The following is an 18,620-nucleotide window of genomic DNA, read 5'->3' on the forward strand; positions in this document are numbered from 1 at the left end:
ACACATAGATTTTTCTTTGGTCTTCCTCATTCATAATCCAGTTTTCAAATCAATAATCAAATAATCAAAAACTATTTGACATGCCCCCACCTCCCAAAAATCAAACAAAAGATTTGGTTGGAACAGTCAGTCCTCAGAACTTGCAATCCAAGTCAATTTAAACTCTTGATAAATCAGAAAAAATTCCTTATGGCTAAACAGCTTCCAGGTTAAGTCTAGGTGACAAAAATCCATTTGGGGACTGTTGTTCAACATGAAAGAAGGTGTGTCTTCAATGTGAGAATCACTTGCTGTGAAGGGCTGTTTTGCTAATGTTCTTAAGGATCTTGGACTTTTTTACCTTTCTGGTTTCTGGTAACCGAGTCCACCACGTCCTCCTCACTTTTTACGCTTGCCTTCCTTGACGTTCATGATCAGGTCAACAAAAGGAGGTGCCTTGAAGCCAAATGACAGAGCCGCATGAACACATTTAAATGAATAACATAAAAGATTTGTTACATAAAGTGAGAATCATATGCCCGAATATATGACTTATATGCTTCCTGGGTTGACTTATGAAGGACATAGTTCTTTTCAATATGTTTTTTTTCATGTTGAGACTGACTATTGGAAATTCTGGACCAGGAAAGCTCAACTTCACCTAGCGGCATCCTGGATTTTTTCAAGTAACAAAGGAAACCCGATTCTTCTGGACATAAAATGAGCAAGCATGCCCTCTTCCATTCAAGCTCCTGGCTGTTTTACCCATACGATGAATTACTCCTTCGATCAACTAGAGGGTCATGCTGAGCAATGCAGTGGACTCTGGGAATATCCAGCCCTCGAGCTGTCACATTTGTATGCAACAATGTCCCTGAATCTGCACTGCAGGATTGGAGAAATGTGGTTGTTTGCTTATTTCGCTTCTTCTGTTTTCCATAAAGATCACAACAGGTGAACCAATGTAGTTCAGAAATTCATAGTGGCATTTGACAGACTTGTGGGACCCCCAAAGAACACCATTAACTTCTCCCTCCCCCCTAAGGAATGAAAGAAGAGGGACAGACAATGTATCTCTGCTCAAGGCCATGCATGGTTACATTGTGCTGTCATCAAGTCCAATGTACAAGGCCTCCTCTTTCAGAGAAACCCTCACCAGGTCTTCAACTTTTTGAGTTTCAGTGGCAGAAAAAAAAGCACACTCTCTCTGTGAACTGGCAGAAGTTTAATAATTTGCTGTAATCCCTCTTCAAATGAAACATCCAAGTTATGATCAGCCTTATCAATAACCAGGCACTCTCAGTTTGTATACACAAACCCTGGGGCATTCTGCATGTGGTCTAGGAGGCGGCCTGGTGTGAGTACAATGATGATGGTCCTATTAGCCAGTTCCTTTGCTTTAGCAACTCTATTACTGAGCCCCATGATCAGCCCACACGTGTGCAGCTAGTGTGTCATTACCTCCATCAGCACACCAAATTTCTGCATGGCCAGGTCTCCAGTGAGGGAGAGGATAAGAACTTCTGTTCCAATTCTGGGCATGGATTTTAACTTAAACATGAGTTCAACTGCAGGGATGAGCAATGCCAGGGTTTTACCACTGCCTGTGTTTGCAGCTAGGAGATCCCTGTCTTCCAGAAGCAGTCTGAGACTCGATGTTGAATTTCAGTCATGCTTGTAGAGCCGATTTCTCTAATCTCCTTTAGAGTGTTTTCATTGACAAGATTAGCTAGAGAAGTCAATGAAGTATCTTCAGATGGCCCAGTCCCAGGGGGCAGGCTGCGCACTTCACTATCATCTTGCTCTTCAGCTGGTTTTTCCACTCGCTGGAGACTTCTTTAGGCTCCTTGGTGTCTTCAGTTTTTGCTTCGTTTTGTTTGTTTAACCAGGCAGGGCAGCAACCGCCATTCTTCTTTTTCTCTTTTATTTCTGAATTGGGAGGCTTTGTGACTACTTCCTCACTGGAGAAAAGTTCAGATTTCTTGGGAATTTTTTATATTTTTACACTTTCCACTTTTAATTTTTTTTTAGACCTTTCTCCCTGAGAAGCCTTCCTTCATAGGCAGTTTGAAGGATTGTGTATCCTTTTCTCCTCCCACCGGGTGGAGGCACATATCCATTTTGTGCTTCTGAGATCCACACACCTGACGTTCCTGGTAACTTGAGGTTTTGTTGCCTTGATTTCCAGTTCTGCGTCTCAATCTTCTAGCTTAATAGAATTTCGTCAATAGGTGAGATGTGACTGGGAAGCGACTCCTTTACTCCTGTGCCGCAACCTGGGTCACTGCGGATCTTCCAGTTTCTTGCATTTCTTGAGGCTTAAGTTTTATATCAGTATTTCATCTGGCAAATTCCTTCTTTCTATTTAGTCATAGGCCTTCCTTAGTTTCTAGGTTTGTAGATGATTCCCACATGGTTTTAGTCTTCCCGCGGGTGTGCTTGTCTCTGTATCTAAGCTACACTTCTTAGTTTAATTTAGAACTCATTGGATTTAGGGCCCATCCTAGTGGAACATGAGCTAAAAAATACAAGAAACATTTTTTTACAGACAGAATTTTATCTATAGGTGTAGGAGTTCCAATAGGTATTTTCCAGAAGGGGTGCAATTAATCTATAACAATACTCAAAATAGACGATATCCCATGAATGGAACGAAAAAGTCAATACTTTTTTATGAATGAACCTTGACCATACGCAGCTTGTGAATACTGATTCAGGATTTCTAATGCATCTTAAATGAGTTCTAGCTTGTCACTGCTCTCCTTTATCTTCTTGCCTATGCATCATCAAAAAACAAGGTAACCATCTTCTATGCTTCCTAATTTCAAAAAATTTTTTTAAAAAGCTTATACTGATGAACACAAATTAGAACAAAAAAGTCAATTACTTTTCATTTTGAATTTAAAAAATTTCTTCCTACCATCTTTGCATATGTATCTGGTTTCAGTATCTGTCCACTTATGAATCATATGAAACATTTTGGTATATAAATATTGTAAAAGAAAGGAAATATTGTCTGGGAGGCTGGCCCCAGCACCATAAATTAAGTGGATTCCTGCCCCTCCCCCGAAAAGAATTTTTTCCAAAGGACGACATTGACTCTGCAGCTCTGGGAGATGGACATATTTGATCAGAGCACACGGGAGCAGATGAAGGGGCAGGAGGAGAGAGTGGAGCACAGCCTGGCCCACCAGGCCGTGATGATGATGTTCCTGAGTAGAGCAGCCAGTCCACAGAGAGAACAACATGGCTGGGCCCACTATGAGACATGATGCCCCTCAGTGACTAAGGGCGATACAGGGGACAGCACCGGAGACACAGTGTGGGAATTGCACCTGACCTGATCCCACCACACCGAGGCAAATCACTGGGGGAGTGCAGCGGAACAGCAAGGGGATGGAGTGGCAAGGTCCCCAGGGAAGGCTGAAAGTGGACTTCGGGGCCAGGGCGTGGTGCCCCAACAGACTGGACTGGAAAACGCTCCTAAGGGCCAGCAAACGATCCCTGAACTAACTACAAGCTTTTCTCTTGTGAACTGTTTTATTCTGTTCTTTGTCAGTGGTTTGTTTTTGTTGTTTTGTTGTCTGGTTGTATACTGTTGCTTTGTTTTCCTCTGTCTAGTTTTCGTGCATGTTAGTGACTCCACAGGTCTGTCTGAATAGGACAGGCTGGATGAACTATCTGGAGGAAAAACAACGGGACCGACAGTTTTGGGGGGACTTGGGGTGGGGGGGTAGGGGGGGTAAGGAAGTGGTGTTAACAAACCCAGGGACAAGGGAAAAAATGGGACCCCAAATGGTAGAGAAGTGGGAGTGGCAGGCCTGGTGGGAAATGATCAAGGGTAAGGTTGCTTAGAGAAGAGGTATACTCTAGCCCAGGTGGCGATGAAGCATGGTAGTAGGGCAGGAGGAAAGTCAAGGGAGATGGAGGAAAGAGCTAGGAGTCAAAGGGCATTCATGGAGGTCTAGACAAAGACATGTACATGCAAATATATATAGGAGGATGGGGAAATAGATCTATGTGTCTATACTTATAGGTCAAGTATTAAGGTGGCGGAAGGACCTTGGGCCTCTACTCAAACACTCCCTCAATGCATGAATACCTTCTTTTACTAAATTGGAACTCTATGATGCTCACTCTCCCGACACAACGGCTGTAGCCAAAGTGGGTGAACAAGTAAATGTGGTGAAGAAAGCTGATGGTGCCCGGCTATCAAAAGAGATAGTGACTGGGGTCTTAAAGGCTTGAAGATAAACAAGCGGCCATCTAGCTCAGAAGCAACAAAGTCCACATGGAAGAACACACCAGCCTGAGTGAGCGAGTGGTTCCAAAGGGATCAGTTACCAGGCATCAAAGAACAAAAAATCATATCATTGACTGCACACCTCCATGATAGGATCGCTGAAGACAAATGGGTGCATAAGCAAATGTGGTGAAGAAAGCTGATGGTGCCCGGCTATCAAAAGAGATAGTGTCTGGGGTCTTAAAGGCTTGAAGGTGAACAAGCGGCCATCTAGCTCAGAAGCAAATAAGCCCACATGGAAGAAGCACACCGGCCAGTGCGATCACGAGGTGCCCAAGGGACCAGGTATAAGGCATCATGCAAAAAAAAAAAAGATATAAGTGTGTGTATGTATGTGTATATATGTGTATATGTATATATGTGTGTATATATATGTATATATATATATCATATTAAATGAAGGGGGAAGTGCAGAGTGGAGACCCAAGGCCCAAGTGTCGACCAATGGAGATCCCTTCATAGAGGGGTTTAGGAGAGGAGATGGGTTAATTAGGGTGTGAGGTAGTATCGATGAAGAACACAGCTTTCCCCCGGATCCTGGATGCTTCCTCCCCCCAACTACCATGATCCGAATTCTACCTTGCAGGGCTGGATAGGACAGAGGCTGTACACTGGTGCATAAGAGGGTTGGAGGTACAGGGAATCCAGGGTGGATGATACCTTCAGGACCAAGGGTGTGAGGGACGATGCTGGGAGAGTGGAGGGTGAGTGGGTTGGAAAGGGGGAACTGATTACAAGGATCCACATGTGACCTCTTCTCTGGGAGAGGGACAGCAGAGAAGGGGTGAAGGAAGACTTCGGATAGGGCAAGATATGACAAAACAACGATGTATAAATTACCAAGGGCATATGAGGGAGGGGGGAATGGGGAGGGAGGAGGGGAAAAAAAAGAGGACCTGATGCAAGGGGCTTAAGTGGAGAGCAAATGCCTTGAGAATGATTGGGGCAGGGAATGTATGGATGTGCTTTATACAATTGATGTATGTATATGTATGGATTGTGGTAAGAGTTGTATGAGTCCCTAATAAAATGTAAAAGAAGAAAGAGAAAAAAATGATTAGGGCAAAGACTGTACAGATGTGCTTTATACAATTGATGTATGTATATATATGAACTGTGAAAAGAATTGTATGAGCCCCAATAAATTGTTAAGATTTAAAAAAAAAAAAGAAAGGAAATATTATCACATATCCTCATTGTAAGCACGTGTGCCTATTTTCAATAATTTTATAACACATGCAGGATGAAGTATTTTCTTCTCCTGAATGTTTAAATTTGAAAGCATATAATATCTACTTCCTTGTCCTTAGAAAACATTACTAACAGATTAACTGTTGATTTTAAGAGAGTTATCTAAGAAAAAAGTCAGAGATTTCAAATTTAATTTTATTGTCATCATTAGGATCTAGAATGTATATATTTTTCTCTGAATTTATATTTTAATTTGTCTGAAAATTGTTAAATGGCTTAATCAATTGCTTATCCATTGCCATTATGGATGAAAAAATCTGAATTTGTAACTATGTTTAATGAAAGCTTAAAATAACACACAAACACAATGATATAAAGTAGGCATAAACATATTTCCTATGAATTTATTTCATTAAAAAAATCCAGCAAATATATTTAGGACAATATAATTAAAACAAATCTAAAGGGTGATGCAATGCAGATAGTTTATTTCATTACACTAACACCCTTCAAAGTAATTCCACATTCTTGTACTTTTATTAGTTTAACTCTTAAAAATTAATAATTAATAGTCAAATTATTACTAAAATAAAGATATTGTAAATTATTTTAAGGTATAGAAATGAAAGATGATCAATTTTCTATAATGCATCTAATGTTTATAAATGGGTCCAAAGAAACCTTATGGTAATAACAAGATAAAACGAATCTTCGTCTATTAATTTCTTTTCTCTTGGTTCATGGGAAGATGCTTTTTTAAAATTCCATGAATTATCAATACATGCAAATAGGTAAAATTGCTAAAGAATGAAACACCAAAGCTAAAATTGAATCCCAAGTCCCTTGAGTATTTGCCTACGGTGATATTTAAATAATTTGTAATTTATATTGATATTATTCTTTATAGCTATTCTTAGAGTCAGTAAAGTTCTTATTGTTAGGTGGCAACAAGCCAGTTCTGACCCATAGGGACCTTACTCACAACACAATGAAACACTGTCTGGTTCTGTACCAACCTCACAATTGTTCCTGTGCTGGAGCCCATTGCTTAGACACTGTGTCAGTCTGTTAGATAGCCCGGGAGGGGGGGGGGGTGATTGTCTTCGCAAATGCCTGCATAGGGGGGCCACAACTAAGGAGCTCTATGGAAATCAGGCATCAATTAGACACCTATGGAAAGATCCAAACTGCGTATGCTCAGACACAGGCCACCTGACCTCAGGTGGGAAGTCCAACTAAGTGAACAGACAAGAAGCCGCATGATATTACACAAGCAAGTCTAAACTCAGGTTACTGTGGTCAGTCAATATATTCAACTCTGCCGCCGTGGCCGAAGGAAATGAAAGCGGCCACGGGCAGGTCTTCGGCTTATTACTCCTCTCTTTTACTCTGCTCTTATTCGGGTGCGCTCGCTCAGGTTAGAGGGCAAGTGTCAGAGTCTCTTCTAAATCCACTTTGATCCTTTTTTTCTTTCCTATCTTTTTAATGAGTTTTTGCTTTCTTCATGAATGATGTTCTCGATGTCTTCCCATAGCTTATTGGGATCAGTAATAAGTAAACTTATAAAAATATACTTATAAAAATATATGTGTCAAGCAGCCATCTAGCTCAGAAGCAAAAAAGCCCACATGGAAGAAGCACACCGGCCAGTGCGATCACGAGGTGCCCAAGGGACCAGGTATAAGGCATCATGCAAAAAAAAAAAGAGTATATGTATGTGTATATATATATATGTGTGTGTATATATATATATCATATTGAATGAAGGGGGAAGTGCAGAGTGGAGACCCAAGGCCCAAGTGTCGGCCACTGGAGATCCCCTCATAGAGGGGTTTAGGAGAGGAGATGGGTCAGTCAGGGTGCGAGGTAGTACCGATGAAGAACACAGCTTTCCCCCAGATCCTGGATGCTTCCTCCCCCCAACTACCATGATCTGAATTCTACCTTGCAGGACTGGATAGGGCAGACGTTGTACACTGGTGCATATGGGGGCTGGAGGCACAGGGAATCCAGGGTGGATGATACCTTCAGGACCAAGGGTGTGAGGGGAGATGCTGGGAGTGTGTAGGGTGAGTGGGTTGGAAAGGGGGAACTGATTACAGGGATCCACATGTGACCTCCTCCCTGGGAGAGGGACAGCAGAGAAGGGGGGAAGGGAGACTCCGGATAGGGCAAGATATGACAAAATAACTATGTATAAATTACCAAGGGCACATGAGGGAGGGGGGAGCGGGGAGGGAGGGGAAAAAAAAGAGGACCTGATGCAAAGGGCTTAAGTGGAGAGCAAATGCTTTGAGAATGATTGGGGCCGGGAATGTATGGATGTGCTTTATACAATTGATGTATGTATATGTATGGATTGTGATAAGAGTTGTATGAGTCCCTAATAAAATGTAAAAAAATAAAAGGAAAAAAAAAAGAAAGAAAAGAAAATGATTAGGGCAAAGAATGTACAGATGTGCTTTATACAATTGATGTATGTATATGTATGGACTGTGATAAGAGTTGTATGAGCCCCTAATAAAACATTTTATATATATATATGTCATCCAAATCTGCTTCTTTATGGCCATGATAGATACCTGAGACCTGAACTTGAAGCTTAGATTTTTAATAATTTCCCCTTCTGGGTTTTGAAAATTTACTTCATGTGGCTTTCAAATTAAACTAGTGAAATATTTTCCTTAATATGTCTCCTTAAAACCCCATGGCTTTAAAAATATTTCAATATGTTTTCAACAACAGTTGGCTTTATCAGAATAGAAGAATTCCCTCAGAAGAATTCTAATGGTGCAATGGTTGAGTCCTCAGCCACTCACCAGGAGGTTAGCTGTTCACATTTATTCAAAATCACGCTGGCAAAAAGACCTGACACAAGGGGCAGTGTCACTGTCATATGGGATCACCACTCGGTGAAATGTACTTGATGGCAATTAATAATAAAAGTGAACACTTTCCCCTGGTTTTAAATTAAGGACACGAAAAAATGTTTTAAAATTATTTTTTTACATATTCTGCAAAGAGAAATTTTTTAGTTTGTGAAAAAAAAGTATGTTGTTGCTGAATATTCTCGTAGGCTTCATGCTATCCCAAAGGAAAGTCTTCTTCATATGCCTGGACATCAAACCTGGATAAAACAAGAACCAGCTCTACACAAAGAAAGCGAGGCCATGCTATTCCTTTGACTAAAAATAATAATAAAATATTTGATAGGTCTTTAGAGGCCTCAACTGAAGTGTGAATATCCTAGGCCATTAGCCATAAAACCAAACCAACCCCATTAACATGTAGTTGGTTCTGACTCCTACTCTCTATAGGGTTCCCCAGGTTGCCTGTCTTTATGGGGGCAAATGGTGGGTCTGAACTGCTGACTTTGTAGTTAGATGTCTGTGGTACTTACATAATCTGGTGTCCATTTGGGACTTGAGAGGACTAAGATTGAACAGGAAACACTCTCTTAGCTCACTCCCTGATCAGAGACTCTCTCCTGACAAGACATGTGGAACTGCTCTAGTGTCCTGGGCTGGAACAGTCAGGTGGAGACCCCTGCCAACACGGATATGCTTACAACGACATTGGATCTACAAGACTTCCCACCCAGTGGCCTGTGATCTTCCTGCATTTGGCATCATTGCATGTGTTTTGTGAAGTTGAAGAGGAATTTATAGATTGGTATTGGACGTATGGGCTAATATCGGACTTATGGATTTGATGTGGACTGGGCTGGGATGTTTTCGCTATATTCAATTGCTCTTGTATATAAAGTTATTTCTTGTACACATGTGAGTGTCTATGAATTTGTTTATCTAGTCTACCCAGACTAACACAGGATCCTGACAACATAAATATGAGCCATAGTTTCCCATACATATCTAATGGTAGTCAGTTTCTTCCCCTTGATATGTTGTGATGAATCTAATTACAAGAGAGAAAGTTGGTATGAATTTCAAGTGTTTGCTGCTTACATCAGAGATAACTCATATAGTTGTATAAACACTAGATTTGCAGATGCCCCTTTCTCTCAAGTGTTCTGGTTTGCAAGATAAATTATATGGTCATCTTACCTATATAAAAGGGCTTATATCGCAAGTCATAACTCTTGTTACCCAATGTTAACAACATGAAAATGAATTAGTATTCATTTGAGGAGAATCCTAGTTTCAGATGCCCTAGCCATCACTGGAAAACTGTGTTCTTTGAGGATAATGGGCGTGGCAAAAAATGTCTTTTAGAAGAACCAATGCCAAACTAGTTCCCAAGAAGTTGGAGACTAAAGATGTCCCAAATGTCTAACTCTTCCCAAAGGTTATTCTACTCTGTTTCCCTCTACCTGTCCCATATGTATATGCTGCCATGTCCCTGGGTTCTGCAATGCACTGCAAGGTCCCACTCAGGAAACTTTGATGGAACGTTCAGTCCCAAATCCAAAAGTCATACTGAGGTGAGTCCTGAGCCTCAAACCAAAATTGTCTAAATAATCACAGCAGGTTTTCTTGTTTCCACCAAAGGTCGGTGAGGAAATAGAGGTATGGCTCTCCATGTAGTGTTATGTGATGTGTTTGAAAATTGGACAGTGGTACCAGCATCTGTACCTCATCTAAGGAAATAAAAGGATGGTATCTTCAGTCACATCATCCACTAGAGTCAAAGATCCCCCTGAAGGAAACAAAGCATGTGGCTGGTTAATACCCTCTACCAAGGTAGAATGAAAGATGCCTTTGAGAAAAAGAGTATGACTTGGTACACAATATTTATCATAGGTAGATTTATTGTGCCAACCTGGCCAATAGAACTATGTGGGGTTAATCAGATCACAGTTTGATTGGAAGGCAAAGCTAAATGGCTCAGCAAGGCCTGTCCCGCTCTCTCATGCTTTCTGGTGATCAGACCAGCATGTGGCTATTTTAGCTAGTTCTCTGCCTCAACTTGTGAACTACACTAACTGGGGGAAAGGCCACCCATGGATCATGTCGCTAGAGCTTGAGGTTCCTTCAAAACCTACGTCGCCACACTTCTGGTATGTACATCACTTGAGCTGAGACTGGTGGATCCTGTCGCTTTGCATTGCTTGAATTCAATGTCCTATCCGGGCTTGCTTCGCTAAGCTCCTGAGCTGCTGACTGTTGGTGACCCCCCCACCCCCTGCACCCACCTTCTGTTTGCTGTCCTGCCTATGCGCAGATTCTTTCTGCATTACTGAGGGAAGACTCATCTGTCTGCTTCCTTGACCTTGGACCCAGCAGCCCTCTTGAGTTGAAGGACTTCCAGTGTACTAATTGTTCCACAGAAGTGAGTTGACCAGAGCCCTCTGTACTGCTGTGTGAACTAATTTAATTGTTATATTCCTATATGCTGTATAAACCTATCTATCAATCAATCTATCTATTTATAAGTGTCCTGGTTTTGTTTCTCTAGAGAACACATTTATTAAAGTGAGGTCTTAAACCCACCCTGATCCTGTCTGTGAGTCTAGTATAGAACTGTCTTCCAAAATGGGTTATAGACACAGGCATAGAGTCTAGAATCAAAATACATCTAACAAGGAATTAGAAGGCCCATAATAATTGACTGCAGCTCATGGATGTTAGGTATTTCAGATAAGATTAAAAGTGTTAAATCTGACAATGTGAGAATGACTCTCATTAATGTAGAGATTATAGAAAAGAAATAATGATGCTCTTTGTCATTGTATGTACCCCCAATGTTGCTCTTTTTAATATAATTGACATATATTGTATAGTTCTCCATCATGTAACACCACCATCTGCCTGTCGTTTTGCTGTTGGTGGTGCCATTGAGTCTGTCCCCACTCATAAGAACCCTCTGTACAATAGAATGAAACACTACCTGGTCCTGTATTATCCTTCCCACTGTTTTTATGTTGGAACAAATTGTTTCAACCCCGGTGGCAATCAATCTTGTTTAGGGCCTTCCTCATTTTTCATTGTCCCTCTACTTTTCAAAGCATGACATCCTTCTCCAAGGACCGATTTCTTCTTGGATAACATTTCTCCTGATAACATGTCTAGACAAAGTCTCACCATCCTTGGTTCTAAGGTTATTCTGACTTGCACGTCTTCCAAGACAAATTTGTTTGTTCTTTTGGCAGAGGGTGGGGCTTTCAATATTCTTCACCAGCATAATCCAAGCACATGAATTCTTATTTTTTGTTCCTTATTAAATGCCCAGCTTTCATATGCATAGGAGATGATTGAAAAGACCATGGTGTATTAGGCTGGGTTGTCTAGAGCAGTGGATCTCAACCTTCTTAATGCTGCAACCCTTTAATGCAGTTCCTCATGTTTGGGGACCTCCAACCATAAAATTATTCTCGTTGCTACTTCCTCACTGTAATTTTCTACTGTTATGAATTGTAGCATATCTGATATGCAGGTTGTATTTTCATTGTTACAAATTGAACATAACGCAGAGTGATTAACCATCAAAACAGTATGTAATGATATATTGCTAAATATTTAATTCTAATTACAAATAAATGAAATTTTGTCTCAAACCTGGTGTAGGATGGATAACAGTCTTCACATCGGGTATTCATATGTGGGCATATCTGCATGTGTGTGGACCCACCTGGAGACAGATAGAGTAGCATGTCTCAGTTCCTAAGACCATCAGAAATATGTGTTTCCCGACGGTGAAGGTGACCACTGTGAAGGGGTCATTCAACTCCCAAAGGGCTTGCAACCCACAGGTTGAGAACCGCTGGTCTAGGGAAGCAAAACCAGGGACACTTATATATGTATAGGAAAGAGCTTTCTATGAAGAAGTAATCTGATATCAATAAGGCATCCCAACCCAGTCTAACTCAAGTCCATAAGTCCTGTGCTATCCAGTGCCCTGTTTATTTATTTGTTTTCCCCATTTGAAGAATATTTATTTTTCTTAAAATTATTTTAACTATAAAATAAAATGAAAGCATATATCACCTAAAAAGCAAAATAGTCATTTCCATATCTATATTTCATGTATACTTATATAGATGTGTATATACACCTAGCACCGTGTGTGTGTTCTATTAACAGGGAGAGGAGTAAAGGCATAGGAATGAGGGTTGGTGCTGGGAGCTCTGGGGATGATTTGGGGTAAATCAGGGCCTACGGCTGTCATATCCCCTGCCCTTCACTCTTGAGAGCTGGTGTTCAGATCAGGACATCACACTGGTTTTTTTGGGGTTTTTTTTCACAGAGCCAGGTTGGGGCAGGTGCTCCCTCCAGTGTCCCCATCTCCGTAGGTGGGAGAGAGGCATGGAGTGCAAGGCGAAGCTCAGGACCGAACTCATAGACTGGGCTGTGGCCTGGAGGAGCAGCACTCATGCACAGGGAACAGGGCTACATAGACCAGGTTCTACCTTTTGGCCCTGACCCCGGAACTGGAATGAGGTATATGAGGGAGCTCTCTCTCCTCTCAGCCGTCCCTTCTGTTGCTGCCTCCAGCACTTCAGGAACAGAAACAAAAAGGTAATAATAATTTATAATGATGAAGATGCACACAATATATGCATATTTATAGGACATCAAAGTGGCAGCGAGAGAATTGGAGACACCCTCCCCCTTAGCCGTGGGGTCCTGTAGAGACAGGGAAAGAGGAACAAAAGGCATCTACCAAGAGGACTCCTTTTGCTTGCAAGTCTGAGAGGTGAGCATGTGTATGTGGGGTTGAGGAGGCAAACTTATCACATGCAGATGCAGTCAGAAGGCTTAGGAGACACACGGATTTGGGAGACCAGGCTGGATGGAGGGGAAAAAAGACCCAAACTTGACTGATCTGAGTAGACCAAGCCATATCTGGGCTTCCCTCCTCTTGTGGCTTGACTGGATCTTTGTTCCTCCACTTTCTCCACTCTGGGCAGGAGCTCTGGGGCTCCCGCTTACTACTCTCCATCAAGTGGGCTGTCTTCAGACCCAGGTAGCTGAGGCCAACACGGGAGAAAAGTGGAGAATGATGCAGGAAGATCACAGGCCAGTGAGCTCAGAGTTGCATCGGTCCCAGGTGGTGGAAATGCGGCAGTAGAACACCAACAGCTCTCAGGGTCAGGTGCCCCCATGAGGCTTGCTAGACACAGACAGAGCCCCAGCCAGCAGGAAGGGAAATGTCAGTTTCTCTCCCTCCTCCTCAAGCACACTTCTGACACCAAGGAGGGATCATCAAGCTGAGACTTAATGGACAGGTTGACATTTTCCCCTACCCAGGAGTGTCCAGTCGCATCCTCCCTAACTAGCACACATGGCTTGGTCAAGTGCACCCTGGTTCTCAAGGTAACATCCTTGCCTTCCAACACTTCAAAGTGGTTCTTGTGCAGCAGATTTACCCAGTGCAATGTGTCCTTGGATCTTTTGACTGCTGCTTCCATGAACATTGATTATGTATTCAAGCAACATGACAGCCTTGACAACTTCAGTCTTTTCATGGTGTTACCTATTGGTCATCTTGTAGGATTTTGGTTGTCTTTACATTGAGTTGTCATCCATACTGAAGGCGACAATCCTTGATCTTCATGGGCACGTGCTAAAAGTCCTCCTCACATTCAGCAAGCCAGGGTGTGCCATCCGCACATCACAAATGATTAAAAACCATCCTCGGATTCTGATGTTGAATTCTTCTCCATATTATCGAGCATCTCAGGTTATTTGCTCAGCATACAGTTTGAATAACTATCGTGAGAGGATACACGCCTGACACACACTTTTCCTGCCTTTAAGCCAGGCGATATTCCCTTGTCCCATGCAGCTACCTCTTCATCCATGTACAATGAAGTGTTTTTAATTCCCATTCTTCTCAAGACTTTCCATAGTTTGTAATGATTCCCACAATCTACCTGGTAGCTTAAGCCAATTTCTGGGGTCTTTTTTTTTAACTTTTTACCAACTCTCTTCATCTTCCTCCTGGCTTTCCCCATATTAAATATCACTGCCAACTGATGCCATCATCATGCTAACATGCTAGGAAGTTTCATTGGGAATTGAAATTTTGTTTGTAAATCTATTAGGTACATTAAGTGTTGCCAATTAAGAACATGCTCCTTCTCTAAGATCAGTTCTGCTTTGATTATTTTTTCTTCTCTGTGAGATAAAATATTCAAATTTCAAGAGATGGAGGCTATCAAATGAAATATTCAGACAGTATCAGTTCTTACATGTATGGTTCCCTATACAAAAATTGGAATTTTCAATTACAAGAACAACGGTGCTTTCATAGGTGAATGTCAGAATGTCACATTTCTATCTCCTTGTCTACACTCGTTAAGAACCTCCAAGAACCAGTGCTCTGAGGTCAAAGATTGTAGAAAATTACAAAATTCAATTAAAGAAGCCTTGTATTATATAAAGGTAATATTTCCTTCATTATTTGATAAGCAGACATATAAAAGCTAAGGAAACATTATTTATAAAGGGTTCCATATTATAAATGACACTGAAATTAAACAGATATATCAGGAATTCTTATAATATTAGTGAACATGGCAAAAATAGAACTTATAAAAACCTCACTTAAGCAGTCTACATTAACTTTTTAAAAAAATTAAATATGTCGTTCACTGTTAAAATAGCAAGGCTACCACGGCTTGCCTGTAAACAATAGGACATTATGGTCAACTCTCATGATGGTGTTTTCTTCTGTTTCTGTGATATGTAAAACTGATTGTGGTAACAAGCATACTTTCGAAGCATTCTTTCAACACATGGACAGAAGAGATCTTATGTGACAGAAGAGCTCCCAGGCTCCATTTAGAGATCAATGACACGGGAACTTTCCACTCTTACTTCAATGATTACCCATTGTCACGTGTAGAGAATATCTGTTATATTTCCTATGCAACATCTATTTCCTCTCATAACCATTGCAATCTTGTGCTGCGAAATTATGTTTTCTGCTGGGTATGTTCTTATGGTATGGTCAATCAAAGTTGCAAAACAATTGATGAAGCTTGTAATGGATGGGGCTGGGGGATGACAAACTAAAGAAATTGCGCTGTTGTTCATACTACCTAGAACCCTGGTTTTGCCCTCATTTCCCTCCTGTTTGATTAGCATTGTCTGACTTCCATGAACTCCGTAAACTATCCCATTACATGCTCCCTTTTGAATAAGTTAATCGATGTATTTGCGACCAGGGATGTTTTAATAGCTACTCTATGAATTCATTGCATTTCCTCGTCTCGGAGCATGCCTGATAAACCCAGGCAACATACAGTGAGACAAGTGTGTTTCATTTAAAATGAAAGTGAAAAAAAAACAGCACAAAAAGATAGTGTTAGAATCGTCCTCTAATTTATTCTCATAAATTATTCTTTTTGATTAAAGTAGCTAGTAGCTAAAAACTGTCTCCTGGTCACGACACAAAAATGCCAAGAATTTGCTGGATAGCAAAAAAACTCCTGGCTTTTTTACTAGATTATGATTACAGCGATTGCATAGTTGACATGCAGAAGCCTTGAAGAGATGTGGCCCTTGGGATAACAAACATGAAGTCGGAAATAAATGAAATTCAAATAGCAGAACCATGTTGATGGTCAGCACCGCTCCTCTTGGCAAGAAAGCATTTTTCTCTTGTTTTGTTTTTCCTCTTCCAAGAACGAATTTGCATGACACTTGCTGTAGACATTACATTCCTCCAGGTCACACATTAATTGACTATCCAGGTGCTCAGAGGAAGGAGACTAACACCAAGTGCTTATTAAGAAGCCTCTCAAGAAAGTACAATGTAATCACAAACATGATTGCCTTGATAATAATTAGTACCTGGGGGCTAGCTTGTAGCCTAAATCAATAATGGTTATTTTCCCCATTTCAAATCTATAAAATTCTAGGCATGATCCTTTCTCCACCCGCCTTGGCATAAGTGCTAAAAGCAAGTTTGTGTCAGATTCTTGATTCTGTAGCAGTTGCAGACACAATGTAAGAGATAAAGCCTAATGAATTTCTACAAACATAACCAATTTGTTAGCATTGACTGGTCACTTCGGTGAAAGAACCAGTCAATTTAATCAAATTGGCCAAACTGGCCTGAAGCTGAAGTGACAAATGGATGCGGTCAAAATAATCAAACTAAGTAAATAGACTGGGTGTTTTCACTTTAATATCCTTATAATGGTCCTGAATCTTAATTTTTTGCTAATAAACACTAGTCCTGGCTGAGTAGAAAAGGTTCATATTAGAGAGAACACAAAGCAAGATGCCTACTTACCCCACTGGTCACAAGCAATCACCTGAATGAGCCAAACATGTAGGCAAATGGACTAAACCTTTTCCCCGGCTTCTTGACTGAGGGCATGCCAGGAGTCCTACACCAGGCTTTCTAAGCATTGGCATATGAAGAATCCAGAAGAGACATTGCCCCTAGCCACAGTATAATTGGCTATATACATACAGTATAAACATATGTTTACTGGACAGTAGACACAGGGATACTGAATTAGGAAACTTACCCAAGCGACTCCACCAAGAGGCTAAGAAAAATAGACAGCTGAGCGGACTTTCGAAGGCCCTCACCAATCATGGTAATTCACTTCCAACTGCTGCCTGGCTGGCACTCTTCCTAAGCAGACAGGGAGAGCTGCTGCTGCTGCGTCTCTCCGATAACAAGGTAATTAATGTTAACAAGGCAGACCCTACTGAGGACGGTCAGCTGTAGCATCCGAGTTATGAAAGGGTAGAATTAGAAAGCCTCTCTCAATGTGGCTTTTCCCCCTCCCAAGCCTTATTTTAAAGAGATTTGAAAAGGCAGTGGTAGAGATGTGAATAAACAAAGGCTATTATAGGAAAATGAAATTCCTTCCCGAGCGTCTTTCTATTACAGAACTTTTCTGAATCCCCAATGGCATTTCATAACCTAACCTTCCAAAATTAGTTCCATCTCTCTCCCTTTAGTAATATCCTAGGATGCGTTTATAAACACCTTTATGGTTTATGTTATCCCTTCTAGGAGCTAAGGATCAGCCCCGCTCTCCCCACCATGAAGCTTTACTTTGTAGATACACATACACACCCAAACATTAGAGGAATGCTGGTAATTAAACACTAGCTAGCCGAAAGGTTGGTAGTTCATGCCCACTAACTGCATTCTAGGGAGAAGTATGAGGCTGTCCGTTTCTTGAAAGATTTGTGTCCTGGGAAACCCTGTAGGGTAGTTCATAGAACCGGGTTAGGTTTGGAAATAATCATTATTGATTAATTACTCAAAGCCTACTGGCAGGACACAGTGATTGTAACCCAATCTTAGTGGCACAGTGGAGCTAGTGTTGGACTACTAGCAGCAAGAGTGTAGGTTCAAACACAGCATCAGCTCCATGGAGAAAGATGAGCCTGTTTGTGCCTAAAAATTTGCAGCCTCATAAACACTAAAGTTTTACCATCAAAAGATGGCTCTGAGGTTTTGAATTGACTGAAAAGTCTTAAATAGCCTGTGTTCAATGGGAGCCCATAAAGTGAGTGATTCTTTGGGCTACCAACCACAAGGTGAGCAGTTTGAGCCCACCAACCATTCAGAAGGAGAAAGATAAGGCTTTCTTCATCCTTTTTTTTTTTTTTGGCTTTCTTCTTCTACAAAGATTTACAATCTCAGAAACTCACAGAAGTCGTTTAATTCTTTCCTATAAGCTTGATCTCACAAATGTGTGTGTATGTATATATGTGTGTATGTGTATATATTACACACATGTGTATTTATTACACACGTATATATAGAGTTTAACTATGTATTGTATGTTATATATGTATATGTGTGTATATGGAAATGAAGCCTAACATAAGACTTAAAAGTAAGAAATGAGGGAGGGGAGACCGGGGAGGGAGGAGAAGGAGAAAAAGGAAAATGAGGAGTTGATTCCAGGAACCCAAGTGGAAAGTGAATTTTGAGAATGACGAGGGCAACGAATGTATAGGTGTGCTTTACACAATTGATGTATGTATTGATTGTGATAAGAGTTGTATGAGCCCCAATAAAATGATTAAAGAAAGAAAGAACAAAACAAAAACATATTCATGAAAGAAAAAAAAAAGAATTAAAAGCAGGTGTTCAAACGTGAATGCTCACTGCCTTATTAATCACAATAGCCCAATGTGGAAACAGTCCAAAAGGCAGATGGGGGAGAATGCCATGGAAGCTTGCCCAGCTATGACAAAAGGAATCA

General features: G+C 41.0%; 1 pseudogene; it reads right to left on the minus strand.

Moving 5' to 3' along the window:
- Nucleotides 1-283: 283 nt before the first annotated feature.
- On the minus strand, nucleotides 284-16,987 carry LOC142440605 (ATP-dependent RNA helicase DDX18 pseudogene; annotated as a pseudogene).
- Between the last annotated feature and the right edge of the window lie 1,633 nt (nucleotides 16,988-18,620).

This window comes from Tenrec ecaudatus, chromosome 2 (genome assembly GCF_050624435.1).
Source record: "Tenrec ecaudatus isolate mTenEca1 chromosome 2, mTenEca1.hap1, whole genome shotgun sequence".
In the NCBI taxonomy this organism is placed as follows: Eukaryota; Metazoa; Chordata; class Mammalia; order Afrosoricida; family Tenrecidae; genus Tenrec; species Tenrec ecaudatus.